This window comes from Dipodomys spectabilis, unplaced genomic scaffold, assembly GCF_019054845.1.
Source record: "Dipodomys spectabilis isolate Male_0828 unplaced genomic scaffold, ASM1905484v1 ptg000053l, whole genome shotgun sequence".
Taxonomy (NCBI): domain Eukaryota; kingdom Metazoa; phylum Chordata; class Mammalia; order Rodentia; family Heteromyidae; genus Dipodomys; species Dipodomys spectabilis.
Window position 1 is genome coordinate 12,290,175 of NW_024870730.1, and position 26,007 is coordinate 12,316,181.

Below are 26,007 nucleotides of genomic sequence, written 5' to 3' on the forward strand. Positions count from 1 at the left end.
GCATAAAAGACTTTTTGTGATGAAATTACTGATGTTAATGTGGATCTTTTAATACGAGATAATGAGTAAACATTTGGAAGATCTAGATAACCTAGTGAACAAATAGCAATGTATCACCTTCTAGGCAAGTGCTTTAGCTGAAACAACTTTTTTGCTGAAAGCACTTTTTTGCTTTGGTTATTTTTTGAATGAAGCTCAATTTTGGCTGGTTAGGCCAAAATTGGTTAGGCCTGGACCTCAGTCTTTCTATTTGTGCTTCCTACCACAATCAGGGATAGTGATACACACTGTCATGCCCAGCTATTTCTCTTAAGATGGGATGGAATTAACTTTTTTGCCCCAGTTGGCATGTAACTGTGATTCTCCTAATCTCATCTTCCCATGCAATTTGAATGACAGACACATGCTACCATACTCAGCTGATTGGTTGAGATGAAGCCTCATGAACTTTTTGCCCAGGCTGGCCTTAAACTACAATCATGCCAATCACTGTCTGCTTCCTAAGCAGTTAGGATTATAGGTGTAAGCCATCAATATTTAGCCTCAATAGGTTTTAATGTAATAGGATAAAAAATGTGTCCAGACAAGATTTCTGTTTCCATATTTTAAGTTCCACTTATTTTCCTTCACTACTGAGGATCAAACATCAAACCCAGGGCTTTGAGCATGCTAGGCAAATCCAGGTTCCACAACTTAAAAACTGCCAGTTACTTACATTTTAGAGTTGAACAAGGAGGAATACCCACCATTATCAGACTATTGAAGTATTTGACCGATTTCCAGCGACATATCTATGGAAGTCTAGATATTTCTTTAGATTCTTCAATCTTGAACAGATTGAAGGTGATAGAGCTTTGAGAACCCACCTGTCTTCTAGTCAGACACTGATAAGATTTTAAAAAATGGAAAACAGTGTCACTCACATCACTAGTTTAAGAAAATAGTTACTTTTCATAGCATGTCACTTATATTTATCTAATTTACTATTCCAAATAAAATGAAACCTATGTTGTTTAAATTGCTTCAATTTCTAATATGATTAAGTATCAATATATACTGTTCCCATGACAAGAACTACTAGAGGTCCTTAAAAAGCATATCAAGGAGTTCTCAGACCAACATGTTTGAGCTAATAAGCAGTGATCAAACCTGAGATGTATGATAATTCATCTGAAACTGAAAAGATAAACCATGAGTCTCTGATTCATCTGCAGATATTTTTTCCAGGAAGCCATGATTGAAATAGGGGTAAAGAAATGGTGAGAACAGGTTTGGGGAGAGAATGGAAGCAAGAATTCTCTTTTGTCCATGCTATGTTGAAGCAGCACACTGGATATACAAGTTTAGAGGCTAACTTGGAAATTGATTTGGAAATTTCTGTTTTAATTTCTAATGTGATTAATAATTAGAGATACAATTCATACAACCAAGACCTGTTTGAGGTTACAGGGAAGAACTCACAGTGAGGTAAAATAAATTTGAGAGTCTTTTCACTGACAGTGAAATTTACAAGTCAGAGATCATTGAGGACCTTAATCAAAGATGTTTTTCTGGAGTGAGACAAAAATGTACTTAAAACAATTTAAGAAGAAAATGACAAAATAAAGGTAACAAGTATCTAGGGGAAGTCAAGGAGATTTTTAAGATGGAAAATGTTAAACATATTGGTATGTGGGTGGACATGGTTCAGGAGAGAGAGAGAAATTGATGTCCTAGACTGGGAAGGTGGCTCAGTAGTAGAGTGCTTGCCTTACATGCATGAGTCCCTGGGTTTGATTCCTCGGCACCACATACACAGAAAGAGCTGGAAGTGGGTGCTGGGGCTCAAAAAAAAAAAAAAAAAAAAAGAAAGAGGGTGAAAACAAGAAAATGCCTCAATGAGATAGAGGGACTGGGATCCAGAGCTCAAGATTCATGACCAATTTCTGGTAGGAGGGTGAGAAACGAACAGCCCAAGAATGGGCAGGCCACCCTATGTCCTTAATAAAAAAAGTTGACAGCAGGAAATAGCTAAAATTTAGTAGCAAAAAAATGTTCTCGGGAATTCTAACACAAGAAAGCCTAGGAAGGGGAGGTGTGGCTCAAATAGCAGAGCATCAGCTTTGAGTGAAAAAGCCAAGCCAGAGCAAAAATAGAGTTTGAAACCTCGTACTCCACAAAAAGAGAGAGGGAGGGAGGGAGGAAGGAAGGAAGGAAGGAAGGAAGGAAGGAAGGAAGGAAGGAAGGAAGGAAGGAAGGAAGGAAGGATAGAAAAGAAAAGAAAAGGAGGGCAGGCTGGGGAGGGGAGGGGGATAATGATGATTATATTACAACGTGAGTTTCAGAGGGACAGTCCAGAGTCAAATCAAAGCAAGAGCCTAGGTTCCAAGGTTGGTTGGTTGGGTTTTGTTGCTTGTTTGAATAATATATAATATCCACTGCTCCAGCCCTTTGGTTCTCTTCATCAGGGCCATGATAAGCAGAGTTACTTATAACCAGTTTGCACTTTGGCCACCTCTGGCTGATCCAGTATTCAAGCTGCTTCCCAAAAGCCAGAGGGGAAAAAGGGAGCTGACTAAAAAATGATTTCTATGGTTGCTTTCTGTAAGTAGTCATATAAATGTAGGCCACTATTTTTGATTGGTTGCTTCCTGGCTGCTTGGTGGATTAGAATAAGTTGCAGTGTCTCTACTCTTCAGTGGAGACTATAGGGTCAAGCAGCTTTAGTAGGGAAGATTAATCAGGGATATTCCATCCATAGACAATGCAGTCCATCTTCCCAGAAGGATATTTTAAATATTATTATTGATGAGTACTGTTCATAGCTTTCCCCTATCTTAGAATAGGGATACATGACTAACTCTGTGTCATCTCAAGACATCCCCCAGGTGAAGAGGTGGTTTAAGAAGAAAAGGAAGTGAACTGTGTCTGGTTTCACTATGAGGCTGGAACATGTATCACTCCTTATGTCCCAAGGGCAGGACGCTGTGTAGAGTAGAAATCCTGAAATCAGTCTCATCATTAAGCATCCTCTTGTCTTAGATAGTTTTCAGTAGGAGAAATAAATAAATATGACAAATATTTATTCAGTGTTTCCTCTCAAAATTTACTGACAAGACTCCATGCAGCATGCACACTGGCCTTCTTCCTAAAGGGTATTGTTTACTGAGTTAGTTTTCACCCTGACTGCTCACTGCTCTATAAGCATGGTACAATTTCATGATAATTTATACTACTTTGAGTGCAGTTCTTTTTTGTATTCTCCTTTACCAGTGAGTGAATAAACAGAATAAAGAAGAACACACAAGGGACTAGACCTGAGTGAGTTAGATACATAATAATAGAAGTAAGTGACAAGACCTACAGTTGTATTTCCCCATCAAAAAATTGCAGCTAGACAATGTGAGATATAACGTGCAATCACAATATATGCAAGGTCTTCAGAAGGCTTTATTTCTCCAAACAAGATCTTAATCTTTGCTGTCACAGAGCTGCCCAAAACATGAGCAAAATTATGCTCTGCACTATAAGACTAAAGAAGTAATAGGCAGCTCCATCTGCTCCTCGATGTAAAAGATTATTCTGTACTTGATATCACATTACACTGGCAAGAATATTGTTGGGTATAGTGTGATCTTAAATTGAAATTATTATTTTCTAATTTAAGGCTTAGCTGGCTTTTTCCCCCAAAGGGGAATAGCCCAAGACAATGATAGTAACAGGACTTGAAACCATGTACTAAGTGCCATTTGAAGGAACTGGAAACAATTTCCCGGAGAAAAGTTTGGACTAGAGAATATGCACCATGTTTGCGGGTGCTGTCCTTGCCCTAGATGCACTGGAGGAAAGACCAGTGAATTTAGATTGTGAGGAGGCAGATGATGGTGTGTGTATGTGTATAATGATGTATGATAATGTATGTAATGTGTTCAAGCAGAAGCAAACACCTGGTGATCAATGGAGCTTCCATAGAGATTATACTATCTGATCCCCAAAATGCCTTTCACCCTAAAAATGGGAATATAGTTTGCATTAACCATCTATTTGGTTAAAATAACAAGCAATGAAAGCCAGAAAGAAAGAGATAGTCGCTATGGCCATGAAGCTCTGAGGTTTTCACTCCCTGGGTCTTGGGCCTGAGCTACTTTTATGACCTGAAGGTAATTGTGTGGAATAAATACTTTTGAAGTCCTTTAGCACTTCTTTTTGGGAACCTCAACTTCAAAGTATGAAGAAATCTTATTCTGGCCAGTCCTTGTCTCAAAAGAAGGAAGGAAAATGTATTGAATACAGATGGAAGCCAATGAACCTCTGCCCTCAGTTTTCTTCTCCCTCTTCCAAAGGTCAAATGTTTTTGTAGGGAGCTATGGTGAGGAACAGGAAATTGATGCAAGAGGTTCATTAACTCCAACAGAAATGTTGTTGCAATTTATCGTTACAGTGTGGGATTGGTTATAAATAATTACTTTGATGGTCAGGGCCCCGTATTTTAGAATTTAAATTCTAAATATTAGACTTTTAAAAGCAGATTTTGATAACTGAAGCCAGAAAAATTGCCCTTCCCTTTTCTTCTCAAGTCAGTTAACAGTAGACTTGCCTCCCCCATAAATAGATAAAAGGGACTGAAAAACAGGAAGCAACATCAAAAAGTTCTAAATTACTTTGGGAAACTCCAAAAAGTGGGTGTAATGTGTGGGCCTTTAAAAATGAATCATATTTATGCATTTGATGTACAACTACTTAATTATTTCTTACAGTTCAGCTTCACATTCATTAGTATTTATATTTTCCTGCCTGTGTTTTGTTCTTTATTTGCCATGTATATATAACTGCTTTTGGTTGTGTTCCCACTTGCCCTATCCAGTACAGAGCAGATAAATATGCTACAGAGTAGGTATAGTTAAAAGAAATCACAAAAGGTTAAAGCATGAGATGACTGATTCTTTTTGTTGTTGTTATTTTTAAAGATTAAAGGTTACCACGAAAATTGTGTGCATGAGTGAGTTGAAGGGATAAGAGAAAATGATGAAGGTGGTAACACTGATCAAGAAGCATTCTAACTTTAAGCTGATACATTGATTGGTAATCCCTTTGTACAACTAATTAAAGATAATTAAAAAATATAAAAAAAGATTAAGGATTATTTTTTGCCAATAGCAAGACCCTGATATATTCCGCTGTAGTGTAGTCAAACGGAGAAGGTGTGACTAATTTTTATCCAGCATAGGCTTCCCAAAACTACAGTATAGGAGGCCTTGCTGGTAAGCACCTTGACATTCTGAAGACTCCTTTTACCTTCTCTTTGTTCACCAAGAAATTCATTGTCTATATTCCTAGTCCACCATCCCACCCACCTCTGTGAGCTGCCCTGCCCTGATCTTCATGGTTCTGACATTTATAGTGCTCAGAACCAGGATACATGTGTTCAATGTTTGGAGACTGAAGTGTTATAAATCAACCTAACAAACTGGATGTGTAAAATATGTTCATGATTCCTCGGCCTTGATGTGATGACCTTTCAGAAGACCAAGTATAAATTAGTTTGTGCTCAAAGGAGCTCCATCCAGGAACACAGAAACATTGGGAGGAGTAGTAAATACTCTATTCCTTCTTTATTGTGCCTTCTCCTCTTTTTCACCCATTTCACTAATTTATATGCCGGAGAATGCCTCAGTCCCCATGATCAAGCTAAATCCACATCTCTGATAACAGCCATCCACAGAATTAGCTTTGCCTTTCAGGTAGTATAACTTACCCAAGAGAAGGATTCAGGGAAAAGGTGTCTGCTGACCTTGCTTGTGACCACTTGGGTCAATAATGGGACATAAAGAAGGGAGGTCATAAAATCAAGGCAAATGGAGAACAAGGGTTCTTTGGCCTGGCAGAAGGAGAATAGGGTGCTTTTCCCCTAGGTTTTGAGGCCCTGTTGCACATGGGATCTTTATACAGAATTTGTGCTATCTCCTCCCTGCGTCAGTAGGTATCTCTTGACAGAGAGATCAGCCCTGCCTGGACTGTAAGGGCCAGAGAAAGCTACACATCCTGCAAGGTGGACCTCGTCCTCGGGCCTGGCAGGAGCATGCTCAGTGTTGGTATATTTCAGTAGTATTTTGCCTCCAGCTGTCTTGTTTACTCAGCCTCTGCTTCAAGCTTCACTCCCTTACATTCTTGTCCATGTGCCCCATCTCTGTCTCTAACCTTCAGATCCAAAGAAGGAAATTGCTGGAGTTTAAAGTCTATTCTTCAGCCTCTTCTTTTCCCTCTCCAGAATAAGTGATCTTCTCAATACAATGGTGTGGAATTGTAAAATTTTTTGGATTACATGAGGATTGCTTAAGAGCTAATGAAAGATATGCAAGTCCAAACTGCTTTAGAGTACATCATTCACTTTTGCCACATTATCATTGGCCAGGCCACATAAACTCTATAGCTACTTGTCCACATCTGGAAAAAAAGAGAATAATTAATAGCTGTTTCTAACCACTTCATTTGTGTGTTTTCTGGAAAGACTTTAAAATATTTGTGTGAACAAAACAATCAAAATATCCTATCAGGTCTCTTTCCAGTAGTTTCATTAAATGCCCCAAAAGCTTTTTGAGAACATTACTAAGAAATATGATTCAATTTTCTCTAAGTTGACAGAAAAGCGTGAAATCCATTTCTAACAGATGTTCCCTATGATCCCCCCCAATGTAAACATGTTTGCAAGCCGGCAGTGAGACAACCTGTTTACACAAGGAAGTACCAAAAAAAGCAAACAAAAAAGCATCACCCAGAGCAGTCATTGTGATCAAAGTGCCGACAACGATTATTAGGGTGTAAAGGGAACTGATGACTCAACTTAGCACCACCGCGGTCTCCAGATTTCAGTTTCGTAACAGTTTCTTTTCAGGAATATTCTTCATTTACACACAAATCCGATTTTCTTTCTAAAATGTTTCTCGATTTTTGTCAAACCGAAATGCCAGGATCCTTTCAGAAGATGACTCCGATACCCAGATTATGCTCAAATGAGCATCCTCTGGACATATGTTGCCCTAGAAAGTGGAGACTTTTTTCCTTCCCTGGAATCTAGGTGTTCAGGGACAAGCAGGTCTTCATATACTCACTCCTGGCTCATGCAGTTCCTATCTGTCCCCAATTAGTCAGATACGGCACAGAAACTCTCAGTCTGTGTGGTGGCAGAAAATAACTTTCTGAATCAATCAAAGTGTGATATTTTGATCATTTCATATGCCTGGGTATTCTGGGCAAATTCATGCTCAAGTCAGTGACTCACAGATCAAGATGCAAAGCAGGTCTCTGAATGCCAGCTGGCTGGAGATCAGGTTTTTAACCTGAAGCAAAATATAGTCTAGTAAGAATAATTACAATTGGTGTCAAATTCAGCAGTATTTGTGAAAATAATCACCACTGTCCCTCAAAGTAATATGCATTAAGAGTCTGCACTGAGTTGGAAAGAGGAAGTAGGTCAGTGGAGGTGTCTATGTGAAAACCCATAAGGGGTCTCTAGGATAGTTCTATTGAAAGGGTCACTTGGAGCCCTGCCAGGATAAGGTTTCTCATTGAAATAAGCTCTTCAATTCTCTTACTTTGAGAATGGTGAGGTCAGAAGCCAATGAAGCTAATGATGCCTGTACAAATAGACACTCTTTATAACTTTGTAACACTGTTCTATGGAAAGAAAGGGCCCTGAATTACAGGAATTCACCTCTCTAATCACAGTGTTAGGGAGTACTAACACTGTAACACTGAGTACCAGGAAGAGAGTCTAGTAGTGTGACCTCCTGACATTTACAGTGCAGTTTAAGTGAAGGATTGGTATGCCAGGATCTTCCTATGCTTTAGAATTCTTAAAAAATAAGTAAAATTCCAGCCTACCCACCCCCAAATTAAACATACAAAAATACCTATTAGAATTATTAAATAAGATCAACAAGTTTACTAAATAAAAAGTCAAAATATAAGAATTCATTTTAGCTAGGTGCCGGTGACTTATACCTGTAATTCTAGCTACTTGGGAAGCTGAAATCTGAGATCATGGTTCAAAGCCATTCCAAATAGGAAATTCTATGGACTCTTATGCTTAATTAACCAACAGAAAGCCTGAAGTGGAAGTATACCTCAAGTAGTAGAGCACTAGCCTTGAGCAAAAAAAAAAAATCTCAGGGACAACACATAGGCCCTGAGTTCAAGCCCCAGAGCCAGCACCAAAAAAATGAAGCAATCTGAAAATGAAATTAAGAAAACAATTTGTTATAAAAGCATGAAAAAAGAATGAAATATTCAGCAACAACTTTAAGAAAAGACATATAAGACTGGATCACTGAAAACCATAGAACACAATGGAAAGAAATTGTGAAAAACCTAAGAAATTGGAAAGACATCCAGTGTTCACATTTTAGAAGACTTGTTAAGATGCTAGTGCTGCCCAAATTATGCATATTCAACACAATGCCATCAAAATTCCACTCACTTTTTTGTTGCAGAAATTGACAGGCTGGTTTTAAAATTCATATGGAAATGTAAAGGACCCAGAATAAGAAACTCTTTAAAAAGAAGAATAGACTTGGAAGATTCATACTTTCTTGTTTCAGAACATACTATAAAGCTATAGTAATTAAGACAGTACAGTCCTTCCTTACAAGGTTTGTAAAAATTAACTAAAAATCATCTATCCAAATATAAGTACAAAACTTGTAAAATTATTAGAAGAAAATATAAGCATAAATCTTAGTGATCTTAGATTAATTAATGATTTCTTAGAAGACATAATAACAATATTGCTTGAATAATGGCATATAATAGAGTGCTTTCTAACACAGCTTAGCACTGGTGGCTCACACTTGTAATTCTAGCTACTCGAGAAGCTGAGATATGAGGATCTCAGTTCAAAGCCAGCCCAGACAGAAAAGTCTGTGATTATCTTACCTCTAATTAACCAGCAAAAAGGCAGAAGTAGAGATATGGTTTAGGTAGTAAAACACCAGACTTGAGCAAAAAAGCCAAGTGAGAATACAAGGCCCCAAATTCAAGCCCCAAAACTGGCACACAAAAATAATGTACAAGCCACGTATCTGACAAATCCTTTGCATCTATTATAATTTAGTGCTCAAAAACATAAATAGTATGCCTTTTTAAAAAACATACAAATGGGGAGGTGGGAAGGGAAGAGATGGTAGGGGGAAAACAAAGGAGGAGGTAACAATGCTCCAACATGAAATGTACTCATTACCTTACTGATGTAACTATAACCCCTTTGTACAGTATTTCTACAATAAAAAAACAAAAAAGACAAAAACCACACAAATTGCAATCAATACATGAAGAGAGTCTCAAAATCATGATAGTAAAATATAAATTAAAACCAGAGTGAGATACCATTTTACTCCCATTACAAGTAGCCTAATGTGTAAAAGACACAAGGTAATAATTATTGGTGAGGGTGTGTAAACCCTGGAAGCCTTACCTACTGATGATGGAATTGTGAGATGGTAAAGTCATTTTGGAAAACAATTTGAGAGTTTTCCAAAGTGTTAAATATAGAGTCACCATTATGTCTTCATAACGTATTTAGGATTCTTCAGAGATGTAGAATCAATAAATTATGTGTGAAGAGAGGAGGAGGGGAATAGATTTAAGGAATTAGTTCCTGGTCATGTAGGCAGGCATGTAGGCCAGCAAGCTGGAGGCTCAAGGAAGAGTCAATGAATGAAGCAGAGTTCAAAGGCACTTGCCTGTCAGAATTCTGTCTTCTTCAAGAAATGTCAATCTCAATGTGAGACTTTCAACTGATTAAGTCATATCTATCTACACTATGGAAAGTTGTCGGCCTTACTTAAGACTACTAATATAAATGCTACATTCATCTCATCAATATCCAGATGTATTTGACCTGGATACTATGCCTAATAGAAAAAGTTAACCATCACACTCAGAAATTCTACTTCCATCCATATGAAACAGAATTAAAAACATATGCTCATAGAAACTGCATTTATAATAGACAAAAAGCAAGTACATCAAATGTATTTGTAACTCAAATGTGGTATATGCATTGTTAGCTTTCTGTTACTGTGAAAAAATACCTAAACAAAACAACTTAAAAGGGAGAATGTTTTCTAAGTCCACCATTTGAGAGGTTTAAATCCATGATCAGGTGATCAGTTTGCTTAGTTGTTTCTGGGCCTGTGGGAGGCATACCCCTATGGTAGAAAGTCATGAGAGAAGCATTCTGTTCACCTTGTGGTGGCCAGGAAGCAGAGAGAAAAAGAGAGGGGGCGGGGTGGGGGGGGGGGTGGGATGGTGGTGATGAAAGTGCCAGGGACAAGATTTAGACCCCAGGTGAATGGCACCAGTGACCTGCTTCCTCTGAACAGGCCAACTTCCTACACTTTCCACCACCTCCCTATGGTCCATCCCACGATGAGTTTTTCAATGGATTAATCCATTGATGATGTTAGAGGCCTCATGATCTCATCGTACCAATACTGTTTCACTGGGATTCAAGCCAGTACATGAGTCCTTGGGGGAAAGATGCCAGATCCAAACTATAACATGAGTCCAGTAGATTTTTATTCTTCCATCAACAAGAAGGAAATACTTGCAGTGCTACATCCTAGGTGAACTTTAGAAACATGATGGTAAGTGAAAATAAGCCAGAAATGTTCAAAATGAGCAAATCCATAAAAGCCAAAAGAACTATTTGCCAAACATTGGAGGAAGAGCAAAAAGGAGGGATAACTGCTATGTGTATAGGGTTTCTTTTGGATATGACTGAAGTGCTCTAATATTAAATAGCAGTGGGAGGTGCCCAACTTTGAATATGCTGAAAAATCACTGAATTTTATATTTCAAAGGTGTGGATTTAGTACATAAGTTGTGTCTTAATAAGCCTAACAAAAATTATCTGAGACTCAGAACGTAAATGATCTTTCTAACTTAGCATCAGGGATTACTTCTGAAAGGTAATGTATGCTGAGTCCCACATGTGAAGAGTTACAGAGTAAAGAAATGGCAACACCATTTACTGGTTGCTTCTGTGTCCCAGGAACTGTACATATGTTCTAGGAGATAAAATTAACAGAGGAGGAAATTAATCCTTTTTTAAAACCTTATCTGGGCAGTGGGTTAACTACTACATTGTCTGGGCCCAAGACCTGACACCAGGTCTGTTCTCCATCTACCTTACCACATCCCTTCTAGAAGGAATCTCTGGACCAGGGTGAACAGAAAACATCAGACTGGATGCTTAGAGTGATAGAGAAGATTATTCCCAAGAGGCAAAGATGGGGAAATGTTGAAAGATATTTTTAGGGAAAAAAGCAAACGAATTTTTAAATGTGGCTTTTGTGGTCTAAAAAACAATCCGGTATAACTTTTTAAGTGATAAAAATTCCAGAAAGGACCAACAAGGCAAGTGACAGGAAGATGGGAGACCACAAGGACTCATGATGGCAAACTGGAGAACAGAACCTAAGCACATCAAGATAGAGCAAGCATTGGCAAAAGAGAGTAGCCCGAACACTTGGCACAGCTGTGCCAACACTGAATGTAACCAGAAGCCAGATAAAGATGTTCCTGCAGCTGAAAGCAGAAAAGACATTTCTCATGCAGAGACAAGTGGCACCCAAGAAAGTCACCCGGAGATGCTCCAGGGACTAGAGTCTAGTGCAGGGTCTGGGAACAACACAATCTCTTGGACTTCTTTAACAAGCGATTGTAACTTGGGGTTTATTGATTCTTAGGGTCTCCCTAGAGAATCTTGAAATGGTTCTTACATCCTCAAAAATCATCTGGAAATGTTTTGCTTGCATGTCTTTTGGGAAAAGTGGGTAATCTGGTTTCTAAAAGATATGTGATAGGAGAGTACAAGGTTAGAGTACAAGGTTAATTTTCTGGCTGTGTAATAGATTGTGTTAAATGGTCTGGCACTCTTAATTTTTGGAATAAAAAAGAATTCTTCGTGAATGATCTCACTGCCTGCAAGGCTGTCTGATTCTGTCCTGGCATTTGATAGAACTTGTTAGGGGATTAGGTAAGACAGGATGTTGGTACATTTGAGGTCATTAAACCAAGAAGGGAAGGAAAAATAGTCGTCTTGCTAAATATATTGTGGAGTTGACCTAAATGCTTAATAGCTAAGGGTTGTTCTTTGTGCTCTGTGCCAACTTGTGAAACCCTGCATAGAAACAAACCAGAGTTGTAGAAACAGCTCCATCTAGATGCAGTGTACTCATGAAAAAAATAGCCTGTCTTTCCAAGAAATACTGTACTTGTCCTTTTATGGAGGAGATGTGGAAGCCAGTGAGATCCTGTACATACCCAGTACAGAACCCAGAGAAACAACAAAAGCTACCATTCCACCTGGTGACCTGAATCCTCACAATTCTAGAATCCAGACAGGAATTAATATTGAAGAACACATTCTAAAAACAAGTAATTTTATGAAAGTCTTTGCAAATGAGACAGAGCAGTTCAAGCAGCTGGGCAGCAAAGTGCAGATTTTATTTGAAGAAATAATAGGAAACATGTCAAGATGTTAAGCAGAACAGTAAATATAAAAGCTTTGGAATGTTAAGGTCACTGAGGTTTGTGTGTGGAGCATGGATAACAAAGAGTCAGCTTAGCAGAATAGAGTCAGCTTAAGCAGTCCTGAGACTGCTGTCCTTCAAAAAGCCTCCTTGCCAGGGTGGTGGGAGGGGGTGAGGGAGGGGGCTTGCCTGCATCTGGGAACTTGGACTTCATGACTGTCCTTAACGTTCTCTAACTGATAAGGATGCTTTGTAAAGGGATTTGTACAAAGTGACTTACACTTGAACACCTGCTTTCTTTCTGGGATTCTGGAATTCTGCCCGGCAGAGGGTACCTACATGACCAGCATTCAACAGAAGCTGTGGACAGAAGCTCTAATGAGCTTCCCCCGAACAGAACTCCATGCTGTTACAATCTCACATAGAGGGAATTAAGCATATAGCTCTACTGAGGGCTGACTCTTGGGAGTGTCTATGTTGTTTTCTCCAGGCTCTCTCATTCATTTTTTTCCCTTGGCTGATCTTGCTCTGCTTGCTTTCACAGAATAAATCACACCCATGCATATAACATATGCTGAAACCTGTAAGTCCTCCCAGTGAATCACCTAACCCAGGGTTGATCTTCCATCCTTACAAGCCAAGGAGGAATTAAAAATAGGGAAGCCAGCTACCATGACAATATCACTAGATTAGGTGGGAAATAATGATTGGTAGCAGTAGAGGTTAAGAGTAGATAGACTTGAGATACCCTATGAAGGCAGAATTGTCAGCCTAGAATCCGGTCATGAGGAACTATATTTGGAGATAAGGAGAAAAGCAAAGATAACTCAAGTTTTCTTTTGGTACAGCATCATCAGGAGTAATGCCTTTTCCTGAATGGTACATCACACCCTCTTAGATGTCTTACTTGTCTAGGCCAGACTTGTTGTAACCCTTACCCTGCTACAGTGCTCAGCTCTGTGTGGACCCCAATACCTTCATGTGGGGTCAACCCAGAAGCACATTGACTTGTGTGGGACATCAGACCACTTGGCACCACACCCACGCAACCTGGAAGTCAGAGAATACCTGCTTTTGCAGATGAGACTGGCAGGAATGATCCTAGGGAGCCTATGCATAGTCCTACCCTAGAAATGGGTAGGACTTTGTATTCTGTCTGACAGATGAATCACTGGCTGAGAAGAGATTCTAGGATAAAAAGAGAGCTAAGTGCCCACTGTAGTTCTGACCAAATATTGAGCCTAGCAGAAGTCAAGGCAATGTTGATTGACATCAAGGTTGTTTTCTCTAGAAAGTGCCCTTCACCAGGTTGACAGGTACTCTCAACATGATTAGCCAAAACTTAATCTGATATCACAGATGATCCTTGAGCAAAGGATGGGAAATACGGTACTTGCGTCTTACAAAGTATTTCTGAACACATGAGAAGCTTCAGGCATTTTCTGCTGGCATTGTTAAAGACATGAGATCCAGAGTGAGAGACTTGATAGTGTGTTTTCACTACCCTGTCCAGGATCTGAGAACAAATACCATATGCTTATAATTCACTCCTAGAGAATAACCTGGGCCATTTTAAATAAGATGTCTGATACTGATAGTGATACTGATACTGATAGTGGCTTTAAAAAAAAACTACCATAGGGAAAGAACTATAAATTCTACATACTTCATGAGATAATAATCATTTTAGCACTATAAAACTAATCAGTTGTTTTTATACAAATGATTAAAATGTCATCGGACATGTAGCTTTGTCACCTTATTTTGGCATTTTAGTGGTAGTACACAGGAAATGTGCTCATGTTTCCTGTGAGGAGAGGAATGTGTTCCCCCTGTTTTGTAGTAGATAGCAGTGAGCCTCAGTCAAATCTCCAGTTATTTGACTTAGGCAAGACACTGCCTCTCTGAGGCAGACTTCTTTCATCCATCAAATAGGTTATTAATACCTGTAAAATTCCTGCGACAGTTCACATCAACTGGTGTGTGCTGTTTCATTTAGTCTTTCTGAGTAGAAGTTTCTGATAAAGGAGAACTATGGTAGTGGTGATGATGATGCCACCACATTAATACAATTTAGACTCTACACACAATTAAATTACACCAACCAAGTATTCCCTGTTCCTTTATTAATGGTAGTGTGATTTGAACTCAGGGGCCCCTGCTTGTTCACTTGACACTTTACCACTTGATCTATATCTCCAGCCCTGCATTTTGCTGATTCTTTTTGGAGATGAATTCTTGAGGACTTTTTCTTTCTAGCTTGTTTTGAACTCTGAATAGCTAGGATTATAGATGTGAGCCATTGACACCCAGCTAACACTTACAGTTTTTGTTCTCTTTCCTAAGAATTGTCTTTTCTAACAATTCTGTTTTCCAAATAGTAAGACAAGCCCTTCTGACTAAGCCTTGCATTTATGGTAGGGGTAAAAAATTTGAATTCTTCTATATTTGGGAACATAAATGCCTCCAGTATCAAAGATATGAGTTTTCTAACTGTGGTTCTCCAACTAATAACTAGGTTCTGACACCTGAAACATGTAAGTGGAAAAATTCATATTCTTTTTGAATCTTAGTTTTCTCCATCCTGCCTGAAATGGCTGCAGCTCTTCCCCCTTCTCTCTCTGTTGCAGCTAGAGTACATTTCTTATAGAACTTTCCTTTGCTAATAGAACAAAACAAAAAGCTTAAAGATCTTTGATCCAAAGGTCTGACTAAAAAATCAGCCATTTAAATGTTTGGAAGGTAAACTTTTCAAATTTTGTCTTTGTAGATTCCAAAAAGTTAGTATCAACTGACCTCTTCTATTTTAAAACCCGTTGTAGTCATCAACTGGTATGTGCTGTTTCATTGAGACTGAGTTGCTCAGAGTTAAGCTGCTCACAGTTACTGTTTGTCAGTAATCTGTCACCAAATTTTCAGTGACATTTTATACAACCAGTGACCAGCAGAACATAAGAGATTTTTCCTTTTTTCACTGGATGTGGTTGTTTGTTAACTTCTTAATTCTGTTTTCTGACCACTCTAAATTATCTTTTTACTCATTCCAGAGGGGGAAAGTGGTATGTATATGTATGTGAACAGATGTGAAAGGATCATTTTTTTCAGCACTACACGTTCATAATCCTACTTGAGCACAAGTGGCAATTTGAAGCTAGAAAGTGAGATTGGCCTACTGTAACCTTCCACATGCCATCTCATTGGGATGCTGAGCAAAATTTGGTGGCTTTGCATGATGAATCTTGATGATAATAATACAATTAGCTAGAAAACTTTCTTCCCAAGCATGATGTTACTGACCTTGATGTCAGTAAACCAATATTCTGGATATTTTGTTTTGCATTCTTTGTATCACAGTAAAGTAGGAAAAAGTGATTAAGATAGGATGGGAAAGAATTTAAAACAAGAGGACATGAAGAGCAATACTGGAAATCAGAAGAGTGTTAAATTACTTTCGTTTCTCTTAAAAATTGTTATTGCTAGTAGACTTGTAGATAGAAGTACCTCAACCATAGTTTCCTGGGGGAGTGTGGGTGGGGGTGAAGGGGAATAGGATTTTGCTCATCAAATCCCATTAAAGCCACTAAGAAAATCTTAGCTAAGAGTTGAGGTGTAGGATAAAGAATGCAATCAGCCTTACTTGTACAAGAAGTACCTTCTAGAAAATCTGACCATTTCAAAACTAATTGGTATAAATGTTCCCTTGAATACTGTTTGAAGCTAGAGACTTGCTTGCATATCTTTTTAACAGTTGCTGTAATTAAATACCATTTGCTTTTTCTTAGCTTAAGTATAGAGATCCCACTGACTTTTCTTTTAAGTATTTTTAAGCAAGAAAGAATTACATACAGATAAATTTCCATATCTTGGCTATGCTACTTTACTTCAAAGCAAACCAATTGTTGCCATTCAGATATCTGGTTTTTCAATTTTCCCCAGCTTCTCTAACAGTAAATGGGAAGAAATGAAACAACAGTGCTTTCATTCTTAGTGTAGCATATTGTATCTCCTCCACACCTTTTCCTACAAGCAATCTGGTGAGCCACTCAGAGATTTTGAGATCATTGGAAATCATTCTAGCTGAAACATGCCCTAGGGCATGGAAGAACTTAAGGTTCTCTTATTCATCATTTTCTTTCTTTCTTTTCTGCCAGTCCTTGGGCTTGATCTCATGATCTGGGCACTTTCCTAGAGCTTCTTTTGCTCAAGGCTAGCATTCTACCAACCAAGTCAGCCACCATGCCACTTCTGGCTTTTTCTGTTCATGTGGTACTGAGGGATCAAACCCAGGGTTTCATGCATGCTAGACAAGCACTCTACCACTAAGTCACATTCTCAGCCTTTCCATTGTTTTGAGACACCTAAACATGCACAGAACCTAGAAGGAGGTTAGTAAATGTTGGTTGAATGAATGCATTAGAAGTTGGCCTATAAACTTCTGGGATCTGAAATATCTACAAGAGAACTCATATCTGAGACACTATACTGCTGCATTGTCCACTAACCTAACCACATGCAGCTATTTAAATTTCAGTTAGTTTAAATTCACAAAAGTTAAAAATCAGTTTCCTCATTCACATGAAGCAAATGTCAAAGTAGTCAATAGCAACATGAGGTTAGGAGCTGCCATGTTGAACTATATAAATACTGAACATAACCATTAGACAGAAAGATGTATTACTCAGCCTGGAAGAAAATTATTAGTAGAGACCCAACTATTTTTAAAGTAAAATTCCCATATGATCATAGTATATACTCAATACCAAAGGCCTTTTTATATAGCTTGCCCCACTCAGCTAAGAAAGGGTAGCCCTTATTTGCAATATCTAGTATATGTCTGAGTCAAGCAGAAAAGGTCAGATAAGGTGATGGTAGGGAAATGAACCCTAAGATATGTAGTCAAATGTTTTTTTCTTTCATGCGACTGTTTCTAACACATTTATAAGATTATTTCTTTGTTGCTTTGTATGTCCCTCCCCCACAGTATAACCCCTGCTTTCACTGTATTTCATGTCGGTATAATTTGTGGAGGGGAAGGGGAAAAACAAATCGTTTAAATAGGGATACAGGTGGGCCCATTGCAACAATGAGATGTACAAGTCGTATGTAGAAAACGAACATTACAACTTTGGTGCGGAGGGTGGGGCAGGGAGGATTGGGGGGGGAGGGCGGGAGGATGGGATGGAAAACAAAGGAGGAGGCTACAATGCTTGATAAGAAATGTACTCATTATCTTGCCCATGTAATTGTAACCCCTCTGTACAGTATTTTCACAATAAAAAAAAGAAAGGGTAGTACAACACAGGGGGAAAAAAAAAACTATCTCTTTGAGACTGAAAGCCAAGCAGACTGTTAGCTAGACTGATATTCAGTTGGTATACTTTCTTTTGACTACACCGGTTGTTAAAATAGTAATAGATCTATGCCAGTAAATAATGATCTGATGTTTTAAACTCTCCAATATTGCTTTCTTGTGTCTCAGAAGCACTGGTCATTACTGTACATATTTTTCAGCAAAGTTAGAAAGTTAGTATCTACTCCATCCCAGGCAGTGGTAGGCTACTCAAGGATTCTGAACCACCACTACAAATTGGCAGGTACTGCCTTTGACTTTAGGATGCCTTTGACCTTCAAGAGGGACCACTTTCTGAGGATTTTTCAGGGCCTCATGCTCTTACTGCTTGGTATTCTTGCTCAGAGCTGATGTTCTACCACTTGACTCACATCTCCAATCCAGCCTTTTGTTGGTTATTTGAAGATGGAGTCTCCCAGACTTTTCTGCCAAGGCTGGCTTAGATCCTCCAGGTTTTACTCTCCTGAATTGCTAAGCATACAGGCATGAAGTGTGAGCACTCAGGGTCTTTCCAAAGACTTCCCTATCACTGCCATGCCCAAATTTCAGATGCTGACCTATTGTCCTTTGAAACAACCTTAAAGAGGATCATCTCATCAAACCCCCTCATTTTGCCAAGGAAATGGGTCCCAAAGAGTTACTTAGCTGTTGCTTGTAGTCCATTCAAAAACACACCTCCTACCTTGGTACATTTATTTGCCATATCTTCTTTTGTCACTTTCCTTAACTATGAAGTGGGGATTGACTACCTTATGCCTCATAAAGCCATTAGTGAAAAGAAAATTATGTTCAAAAATTTATGTCTTATAATTTGCAAAAGAAAGACACTTTTGTATACACTCTCATTTAATCCTCACAAGATTGATGGGAAGTGTCAGGCTCAGAGGTAGTGAATGAGTGACAGGCCAACATAAGAAAGTTTCAGTGAGCCAATAGGTCCATATCTCTTATGGCTTGGAAAAGTATAGCTCTTGTAAGAGTAAAATAACATAACCATGTGGCATTACTAGTTTTTAGCCTGTGCCATTTCACAGTTCAGGATTTAGTGACACTGAAAGTAATGACTTTATTCAAATGATGCATTTTATTATTTTTTTGTTTTGATAATGTGCCAGCTGCACAGAATTTGGTTCAAACAGAAACAGAAGTGGGCTGCTTTCAAGAATATTTTTAAAATGAGAGAATCCAAATTTGTAATTAGCTTTTTACAAATGCTGCTTGTACGGTTTGAGTATCTAGAGAGCTTCTGGTAAGCATTGGTGTCATTAATGGTGATTTGATTTTTGTACTCCTGCAAGCAATTAGACCCATTTGAAAATACAAAGTATTCTGTTTGGCAAGTCATTTTCTCTATACCAGCTTACTTTTCATACTCTATAGTCCTTGCATGGTTGCAAAACTAATCATATATCTGACTATGGCAAAGAAAAATAAGGCATTCTACTCATTTTGACACCTAAGTATCAGAAGAGTGCTGCTGAAACTGTAAAACAAGGAACTACAAAGAAGGAAATGATCCACTTCTTTATATATCTTTGGTCTTTTGTTGAATTGCTTTAATAGAAACAACTCATACTTTTAGGTAGGATGATTGTGAATGATCAATTTAGCTCACTTTTGAGAAGTGGAAAACGGCTTGGTGCCTATGGATCATGCCTGTAATCTTAGCTACTTGAAAGGTTAAGCTACTTGAAAGGTTCCAGGTCAACCCAGGCAGAAAAGACTATGAGAATCCATCTCAATAGAAAGCTAGGTATAGTGACACACACTTATCATCTCAGCTTTAATGAGAAGGCTAAAGTAAACAGGCTGATTGTGGTCCAGACATACATCCTGGCAGGAATTCAGACTCTATATCAAAAATATCCAGTGCAGAAATGGCCAGAGGCATGGCTCAGCAGTAGAGCATCTGCCTAGCAAGCAGGAGGCCCTGCATTCAAACCCAATACCACCAAATTGTTTTAAATTTATTACCATTTGTCATTACTCATTTTTTCCTAAGAATAGTCTAGTGAGCCACTTTAAGATTTTAAAAGTTTTTTCCTAAATCAATCTAACTGGAAAATACCATTGTGGGGAGAAATGAAGTTCAACTGAAAGACTAAGGTTATTCATGATGTATAACAAGGGAATATTTCTTCAATCAGCCTTATTAGCCTATGAAAACTGTGGCATCCTCTATACCAAATTAGAAGACTCTCTAAATGGAAAAGAACTTGGAAACTTGCTTTGGCCATCTTCACTATAGCCACCTTGGGGAGGAATACACCTGTGTGCTTGTTTTATTACCATATTACAGTGTCTGTAACTTCCTGCTTTCCACTGTGTGTGCTATTTGCTCTTGCCTCTCAATTATGCTCTAAGAGATATGGCCTCTTTCCTGTCAATATAGCACCTCCAAAAGAATTATTATTACCTTATATTTCCTGCATTTTTAGAGTCTGTAGATGGTGCTGACAAATCATGGAATGGTCAAGTTGGTGATTTATATCAGACCTGGAATCATCATGACAATAAGAAACTAGGCTGGAGAAGATCTTTGAAGTTCTCAAGCTGAGGCTACCAAACAGTGTGGTGTAAGGATCAATGAACATGTACTCTTCAGTGTGCCAGCTACCCATTTTTATGCCAGTGCACTCAGCATCCAATGAGACAATGCACATAGTAGCATAGTGAACATGTGGGTTGACCATCTTCATGAATAAGTCTGAGCATTCATCTTCATAACTTCATCTGCTCTCTGTGGCCATGCTGAAGAACAGCAAACTGTCAAACAACACCCAAAGGGAGGGATGAACAGGGCCTCTGTTTTCCAGAAGCTGCATTTTCAACCATAAAGTATCAAGGGGTTTCCTTTCATGATAATATGTGAACTATTTCTATACCTTACCTCTATCCTTCTATGTTAAGACCCAAGCCACAGCTTCTCCTTTGTTTACACCTGACTCAGCCTGGCCTACTGAGGGTCACTTGGTGTAAGTGTGTATTAACACCATTTCTCTCTTACATGAAATCAGCAAGCTGCTCTGTCTTCTTTAAGAAAAGTCAACAAAATGTCCTAAATTTACTGACTAGATTAGAACTTTGTAAAGGTCTGTGAAGTATGAGGGTGTCTTTCTGCACCTATAGTAAAGCTGGTAACTAGTGTTAGTGAAGCAGACAAGCTGATATTCAAATATGTACCTCAAAGTGTTGCTTGCAATAAAATTCATAAAAACAATCTGTATTTCTCCAAATGAGAGTACTAGTTCAACAGAATGCATTTCTATGGAGTATAATATTACACACACAGGAAAATGTATGCTTTCAAAGAATTTTTAGTAACAGGAAAATTCCTATAACTCACACTTTAGTACTTAATTACATTACAAATGTACAGAAAAGCTTTGTGTATGTTTGTGTATCTGAAAAGAATCCTGGTACATAATCCCTTATCCACAATTCTAAATGCAAAAGGTTTCAGAATTTTTTAAATTTTATTTTTCTTTCTTTCATTTTTGTAACCTCTTTGATGTGAAAACTTGATAAAAAAAAAAACACATAAGAGTAAGCCCCTGTTTTTGCACAGAGATATTTAATGTGTCTGATGATTGAGTGCTGATCCAGACTCTGATAGGATAATATGTGATAAATGGTGAGTGTATCATAATAGATTCTAAAATCTAAAATATCCAAGCACAATAGTTTACACTTAACTACTCAGGAGGTGGAGATTGGGAGGATCATAGTTTATGGTTAGCCAGGGCAAAAAAGTTAGTAAAACCTTGTCTTAACTAAAAGCCCGGTGTGGTGGTTCATGTCTGTAACCCAAACTACTTGAGGCATAGGTTAGAAATATTATGATCTGAAGCCAGCTGTGGGCAAAAACAAACTGTGTGTAAAAATGACCTAAAGCAAAAAGGGATGGCTGCATTACTCAAGTGGTAGAGTGATTGATCTCAAGACCTTGAGTTCAAGTCCCAGCACTGGCCCCCAAAAAGATCTAAAATAATTTCAATTCTGAAGCATATCCAACTTTAAGGGTTCCAGAGAAGGGATTATAAATCTGAACAAATATCATTAGTGATTTATTGGTGTCAAGATTACTTTTGCTCTTTTTTCTCCCTCTTTTTAAAAATGTCCACACGTTCTATAATAAGTCTATATGAATTAATCACCATAAAATATATATTGCTGGTCTTAAAAGAAACAGGACCATCTCACCTTAGACAGAATTTACAAGTGAATCATTGACTTCCTGAATTTCCCTAGTTAAGAGCCACATGAATGGTAATGTTCCAACTTGGAAGAAAAAACATTCCCAAGGTGAAATGGAGGAAACTGGCTGAATATTGACCTGTCCCTAAGCTGCCCTTGAGTTTCTGAGAGTGAGAGGACTGGGTGAGGGATGCTTACTAAAGGAAGCACCTCAAGAATGAGCTTTCTACCTGGTAGTGCCCAAGTGTTGGTACCTTGGACTATTTGGGTAGATTCTGTTTGTGTGGCTTGGTTCAAGAGACACATAGCCAGAAGCACAGTAGGTTACTAGAGAAGCTATAAAGTACAGAATGAATGTGTCAAGAGATTGCACTAGGGAGGGGGACTGGTCACTTGGCAACGTTTACTCTCATAATGGACAACTTTTCCTCTCTGATTAGGTGGACTCTCACTAACCTATCACAAGGTTGCCCTGTCAAGCTTTGGGGTCCATGTCTGAATGGATTGCTGTGGCCTCCTCATCTCTCCCTTCATCCAGTTCCCTGCATCCTAAGACTCGAAGCCAGGACAGGACCTGGGAAAATTATATGTAAGTTTTTATTCAGATTTCTCTTCCTTAACTAAGCAGTGAGATATAGTTTCTTAGGAGATAGTAACAAATAGCTAAACACTCACAAATTACCTTTATTTTAACCAAGTGTTGGGAGAGTTATAATTGAGACAACTTCCAGAGCTAGAATCTGAATAATGGTAATTTCTTTTTTTTTTTTTTAATTTTATTTTATTTGAGAACATACTGTACAGAGGGGTTACAATTACATGGGCAGGATAATGCATACATTTCTTACCAAGCATTGCAGCCTCCTCCTTTGTTTACCCTTCACCTCCCTTCCCGCCTCCCCCCTCCCCCCCACCCAATCCTTCCCCCCTGCCCCCCACACCGACATTGTAAAGCTCGTTTTTGACATGACATTTTGTACTTCTCATTGTTGCAACAGGTCCACCTGAATCCTTAAACGACTTGTTTGTCCCCATCTCCTCCACAAGTTATACTGACATCAAATATAGTGAAAACGGGGGTTACATTGTGGGGGAGGGACATACAAAGCAACAAAGAAATAATCTTATAAATGCGTTAGAAACACATGCATGAAAGAAAAAAAACATTAAAATACATATTTAAGGGATCGTTTTCCTAACATCACATTATCTGACCTTTTCTGCTTGACTCATACATATACTAGATATTGCATATAAGGGAAACCATGGGACCTATGTTTCTTTGGGCCTGGCTTACTTCACTTAATATAATTTTTTCCAAGCCTTTCCATTTCCTAAAAAATGGGGAAATGTCATTCTTTCTGATGGAGGCATAGAATTCCATTGTGTATATATACCACATTTTCTTGATCCATTCATCTACTGAGGGGCATCTGGGTTGGTTCCATATCTTAGCTATGGTAAATAATGCTGCAATAAACATAGTTGTGCTGGTAGCTTTAGTGTGGTCTTGTTTGTAAACATTTGGGTAAATGCCCAAAAGTGGGATTGCTGGATCATAGGGGAGTTCTATGTGTAGTCTTTTGAGGAACCTCCATACTGCTTTCCAAAGTGGTTGAACAAGTTTACATTCCCACCAACAATGAAGTAAGGTTCCTTTCTGTCCACATCCCCTCCAGCATCTGTTGTTGTTAGAGTTCTTGATTTTTGCCGTTCTAACTGGAGTGAGGTGATATCTCAATGTTGTTTTGATTTGCATTTCTTTTATGGCTAGGGATGTTGAACATTTTTTCATGTGTCTATTGGCCATCCTTCTTTCTTCTTCAGAGAAGTTTCTCTTTAAGTCTTTCGCCCACTTATTTATTGGGCAGTTGTTTCTTTGAGGATTTGTTGTTGGGGGGTTTAATTTTTTGAGTTCCAAGTATATTTTAGATATGAGACCCTAGTAAAGATCTTCTCCCAATCCGTGAGCTTTCTATTGATCTTGCTAGCTATGTCATTTGCCCTGCAGAAGCTCTGCAACTTTATGCAATCTGAATAATGGTAATTTCTTAACTCATTACTTCTGTGTGTGTGTGAGAGACAGTTAGACAGACAGACAGACAGACAGAGACAGACAGACAGACAGAGACAGACAGAGAGAGAGTCATGGGGCTGAAACTCTGGGCCTGAGTGATTCCCTGAGCTCTTCAGCTCAAGGTGTGCACTCTACCACTTGAGCCACAGCACCACTTCTAGTTTTCTGGTGGTTAATTGAAGATAAGAGTCTCTTGCCTGGGCTGGCTTTGAACCATGATCCTCAGATCTCAGCCACCTAAGTAGCTAGGATTACAGGCATGAGCTACCGGCACCTGGTAACTCTTACCTTCTTAAACTTTAGCCCGCATCAGAATCACTTGGAAGATTTGCTACAGGAAAGACTACTGAGCCTCAGACTCAGGACTGTTCATTCAGTAGATTGTGTGCTGGTTAGGAATTTGCTTGTCTAAGCAAGTTTCCAAGTTATGATAAAGTAGCTGGTTCAAGAACTCCCTTAGATAAGAAGCACCCATTTCACTCTGACAGCTCACACTTGTAATCCTAGTTACTCAGAAGGCTCAGCTATAATGATCACAGATTAAAGCCAGTGGGATAGGAAAACCCATGAAATGCTTGACTCCAGTTAACCACCAAAAAGCCAGAAGTGGATCTGTGGATCAAGTGGTAGAACACAAGTGTTGAGCAAAGAAGTTAAGGGACAGTGCCCAGGTCCTGACTTTTCAAGTCCCAGTACCAAAACACAGAGAGAGAGAGAGAAAGAGAGAGAGAGAGAGAGAAAGAGAGAGAGAATGCTTTACTCAGAACATCAACATGTAACATCTTCTCTATACCTTCCTTCATATTTGAGAGTCCAGACTGAAGATGCCCTAACTCCATGACAGCTTTCTTCCTTCCCTGCTGGTACTAGATATTCTGTGTTTTTCAGGATATATGATAAGTGCTGTAATCAGCCACAGACAATGAATAGCTATAGTCCTTTTACAGGTGCATTCATTATGCTTTTCGGTAACACTCCAGGGGAAAACCTTTTTTCCCCAGGGTTGGGAAAATATCATGCATTGTATTATTTCTCCCTCATCCACCTAAATGTGACTTCAATTACAAAAGGGAGGCACACCTCCAATAAGTAACTCAGGTCAGCAAGTCCACTGCTTTATGGGGTTCTTGGGACTGATAAATTTTAGGGGATAGGCTATTATTAAATTTGCCTTCAAATAGGCTAATTGCCTATCCATGAAGAGCATTTGTGCCACAGTAATAGAAAACATAGGAGAATCGTTAAAACAATGGCACGTTTGGACATGTGGAGGTACATTAAAGTGCACTTACGTGCCTATCAGTATGCATGTACTTAGTGAGTTTCTGAGCTTTTATTGTAGGATTTGTAAATGACATTTTTTTTCTTTCACTTTATTGAATCAATCTGAGTCCAGGAAATATTTTGGAAATTGCTGAGCATTTAAATCTGTTATTTATAATATTCTACTTGGATGTGTTCATTTTATCATTCAAAGAAGTATTCTGAATTTATAGTTCTTTTATTAGAACACTTTAGAATTAAGAATAACCACTGTTAAAAAAGCAATTGCCAAGTAACTATGTAATGAAGGAACTTATCTATTGCATCAACATTAATAGTATGAAGCCAAAATATCCTGGAGATAGATTTAAATGCACATGTTTAAAATAAACTCCTAAGAGCACTAAAGCAAGACAAAAAGTGACAAGTGATGAGAGGATTCCTGGTGGAATGTACCCAGAGCTATCCTCTGCGGTTGCCCAAGGAACAAGTAGGATGGTACAGGATTGACGGGGTTGCAAGTGATGTAATTATCTATTACTCCACCCTTGCAAACTTTAGCATGTCTGTCAGACACTGCTAGTTGTTCTGCACAGCATTCTTGGAGG

The 26,007-nt window shown here is 38.6% G+C and overlaps 1 protein-coding gene across 1 annotated transcript in view; it reads left to right on the forward strand.

Moving 5' to 3' along the window:
- Positions 1-26,007, forward strand: part of Bach2 (BTB domain and CNC homolog 2) — a 356,175-nt gene that overhangs the window by 181,625 nt on the left and 148,543 nt on the right. The window contains exon 4 of the mRNA XM_042679581.1: positions 22,500-22,648. The gene's annotated coding sequence lies outside the window, so the exon portion shown is untranslated. The remainder of the gene's footprint in view (positions 1-22,499; positions 22,649-26,007) is intronic.